The 4,183-nt window shown below is 34.2% G+C and overlaps 1 long non-coding RNA gene across 1 annotated transcript; it reads right to left on the bottom strand.

Annotated features, from left to right (window-relative positions):
• Positions 1 to 1,515: 1,515 nt before the first annotated feature.
• On the bottom strand, positions 1,516 to 1,916 carry LOC141392806 (uncharacterized). The gene is made up of 3 exons (XR_012409877.1): positions 1,850 to 1,916; positions 1,738 to 1,784; positions 1,516 to 1,674 (listed from the first exon to the last, which is right to left on the bottom strand). It is a non-coding gene; the product is annotated as an uncharacterized lncRNA (long non-coding RNA).
• Between the last annotated feature and the right edge of the window lie 2,267 nt (positions 1,917 to 4,183).

Here is a 4,183-nt window from a genome sequence, read left to right as displayed (position 1 = left end):
CACTATGGGTTAGAAACTTCAAAATGCAAGCAGCAATTTATTAGAACAACGTTCCCAACAAATTGATGAGGAATCTATTGTGAAGAATCGATTGCTGCAAGGAATTCCAGTCTTTTACCACAACAATATGAAACGACATTTAATGTTACCGAAGACGACGAGGAGGTCTAAGACGTTGGAACGGCAGAAGTTGGAAGACCCACACCTGGCTTAGCTTAACAAGCACGGCAGAGCCGCTTCCTCTATTCAAGGCAAATGGGAAGTATCATCATTAAGGAGAAAACACGAAAATTCAAACAAAAGAAGCAGACGTCGCCAACGTAAGATTTTAACGAAGATAAGATGGAAATCCCCCAAGATAAGATAGAAAAACCATTAGCGCAGCAACATCAACATTTTCATTTTATTATTAGATATACTGCTTATTAGTTCTTGAAAAAATATTTATGATGTCCTTTACACAATACTTTAATAAGCCGCCCCGGAGAATGTACAAATAAATGTTGTACATACTTTTGGGTGAGATTTGGCCTCTGAAGAAATCCACTTATTAAAAACACATTTGGTAAATTATCAGCTCTCCAGCAGGAAAAAAAAAGTAATAAACAATTGAGTGATCTTGTACTCTTGTGCATACGACTGTGTATTACAATAAAGGTCATGACCATACACATGCCCAAACACATGTCGTTGCTCACAAAGGGTAGAAAAGACCACTTGATTGATGGGACAAGCAGGATTTCAATATTCTTAGAATAGATAAGAATTATTGTTATGTTGAATTGGGTTAAGTTAGATTATCATAAGTAGTTCATAAGTGAAATATTTTGGAATAAAAATCAGTGTCTTACGTGCACTCACGTCCGCGCCTTTTCTTCTTTACAGGGGGCTATACTAAAACAGGTCCATGTTGACGGTTTTTGGTGGAGACCACTGGGAACTTTAAATGTTAAATTACAGGTAGTTCGATCAAAAATTGTACCTTAAATCCCTAATCCCGATATAGCCCATCTTCGTTATGTTATAAAAAACTCTATTTGACATATTCGTGATTAGAATAATATAGGGATTGCATTGAGATTCTGCGATGTCCTTATCTTCGAAATACTCAAAATCCTGCGATAGCGACAACAATGACAGTTCTCAGCGGGAATTGGAACATAAAATGTCTATTAAAGCAAATGTGATTAAACAATTTTGGGATATACATATGTACTTACCATCTTATGAATATTGTTTAATTTTGTTGAAACTACTAACTTTAAAAAGCAGACGTTCGATGTTAAATGTCACATTCTTATTAAATGTTCCCAGACAAGACAACTTGAGCGACAGGGTAAGTGAAGCTGTCACTGACGACAACATCGGTGACTAAACTCCCTACTTTTCGTCGATGACATCTTCGACGACTAAAACCCCCATATTTCGTTAACGACTGTTCCACAGACCCGTTCCTGCTATTAGTCATTCATGACCCAAATAAAGACTATTTCATTTATATTATCGTCTGTCAAATGTTTATTATATTATAAAATGAAATATTTTTACAAATTTTATCTTAAATGAATAATACTTAGCTCCCATATGTTCTGCAAGACATCATTTTCTTCCTGCTTTACCTCGCTGCACTTCTCACTTCAGCCGACGGAGGGAGATTCCCTTTATTTATGAATTCTGTAAAAAGAAAAAAACATCAACGATTTTGTAAATATAAACTAATATATTCTAAAATCTTACCACCGAGCTTCATATTGGAATTTTCAAAATTTCTCAATTGGCTTCTCCTAAATACGCGAATAAAAAAAATACAATTATTTTTATGCAATATAATCTACTTATTTTAACTTACCCTTTTCTAGCTAATTCACTTTTTATAAACACTAAATTAAACAGTTGTTAATTCGAGACGCGGCTTAGAATTTTTATAAGATTTCATTTATTACAAAAAGAAAATGTATATTTGCATAAAAATGTGTACACCCAACAAACCAATCGTACCGACATCTTAACGAAATCGGAACAAAATTCGGACGATACGTCCGATGTTTGATCCGAAATCGTAACGATATCTTAACGAAAGTTGTATGATGTGGTTGACATAATTTCGGAACGAAATGTCGGAGCGACATCGTATCGATTTCGATCCGATTTCGTAACGAAATCTGAAGAAAATCCGTGGGAAATTCGGAAATGAAATTTCTTTCCGACATTCGTTCCGAAATCGGAATGAAATCGGTACAAAATATGAACTATTTCGGCTACGAAAAATCGTTTAGAAATCGGAACGAAATCTGAACGACGTTGCTTCCGAAATTGTTCAGACGTGTCGGACATCCGACATTTGGTTTGCTGGGCAATTATTTCAAAGCACGCTTTTTAAACATTTTTTGGGTTTGTTACGAAGACACAATGCAAGATATGGTCATGCAATTTGTCGTATATGACAATTTCGGAAATTTCGTCAACGTATCGTCGATGAAAATGTCATCAAAGAGTCGATTTTCTACTGGGTTATTCAAGGCAAAATAATGTCAGAGTTTATTTTAGAATAGGCCTGCTCACACACATACAAACACATTTTGTTATTGTGTTGGTTTTGAAACACAAACATTTTGATAGTTTCCCAAAATACCATTCAGTCTGATTTTTTAAAATTAACGAAAAACAATTCGTATAAATACAGTCTACAATTACACGGATAAGCTAATAATTAGCATACACATTTATTATTTTCAAGAGAATCAAGTTTCGTTTATTCTCCAGTGGCTACACAAGAATTTATAATTCAAATATGATGTTTTGTTCGAGTAATGTTGGTTTGTTGGGTTGTCTTGTGTAATGGCAAACATGTGTTTATTGAAAATTTTCATTTCAAAAACAAAAGCTCTCTTTTTCAATTGTGTGAGTGAGGAAATTGACACACACCGACAGGAGAAGTACGCCCTTAGAGCAGCCTTGTTTTAGAACGAATATCTTTAAATGTACCTTTTCGATCAACTCGTCATTATATTTTTTTCAGGTGAATTACTACACTTATAATTACGCTAATAACGACCCTTTACGGCGCCTTTTTGTCGAATTTAATAAATTTTACCATCTAAAAGAATTGTCCGAAAGTAGAAATACTCTTAGAACGATGAATAAAAATGTCCATTTCAAAAAAATGAGAGCACTTATCGAAATAAATTAATTATGACAGACAAAATTAAAAATTTAAAAATATAGGGCTTTTTCAGAAAAACTACAAAACATGAATTAAAAGTAAACGGTTCAACGATTAGTATACACTCAAAGCATAGAAAATGTTCTATTCTCTTTCATTTCAGTTACATTTATTGCCCATTGTTTCAAATTCGCGTACAAATCTAGAAACAAAAGTCAAATACCTGCCTGAAAGTCTGTATACACAAATATTGTTTTGACATGTCTCTTTCTCTCATTAATTTTGAAAATAGAAACATATAAAACTGTACAAAAAAATACCAATATTTTCAGAATTAATTAATATTTTCATTTAATATATGTTACACGTGTTATTTGTTCAAATTCTCATGAAAACGAGGAAACAAAGAGTGAGGGAAAATAAATTATGTTTCTCTTAGTTACGAATGGTGTCGTGGAAACGGGCTAATTCGTGTACGTGGTTCGACAGGCGAACAACGTAATTGAAACGCTCGTGTGAACATGACATTAGGGATATATGGGAAATTAAGTTTTTTTCTTTTCGCGCTACATCAACGATTTTTGGTATATTTTTTTTATTATACCCTATACCACAATGTGGAAAAGGGTATTATAAGTTTGTTTTGGTAAAAATTCATGTAACACCGCGAAATATTCGTTGGAGACCCCCAATGTGGTATACCAATCTTCATATCTCGACGAGATAAAGCGATTTTGAGATGTGTGTCCGTCCGTCAGTCCGTCCGTCCGTCCGTCCGTCCGTCTGTCCATTATAAATTGTAAACACGCTCCAGGCCGCAATTGTGGACCGATCGTCACGAAATTTTGTATGGATGTCGGGTTCAGATCAGAATAGATCCCTATTCTTATTGGTGATGATCGTGAAATATTTAGCGGGTGAAATGGACCAAAAACATAATATTTATCCAATTTTCTAGCGGCTCTGTAGGTCTCAATAATAGTCCGATCAACGCGTAATTTTAAATAAGGTAAGAGTATA

The sequence above is a fragment of the Musca autumnalis genome, unplaced genomic scaffold (genome assembly GCF_047663935.1).
Source record: "Musca autumnalis isolate F117 unplaced genomic scaffold, ASM4766393v1 scaffold_2, whole genome shotgun sequence".
NCBI classification, from domain to species: Eukaryota; Metazoa; Arthropoda; class Insecta; order Diptera; family Muscidae; genus Musca; species Musca autumnalis.
Note: the sequence above shows the minus strand (reverse complement) of the source record. Positions and strands in the feature narration are given on the sequence as shown.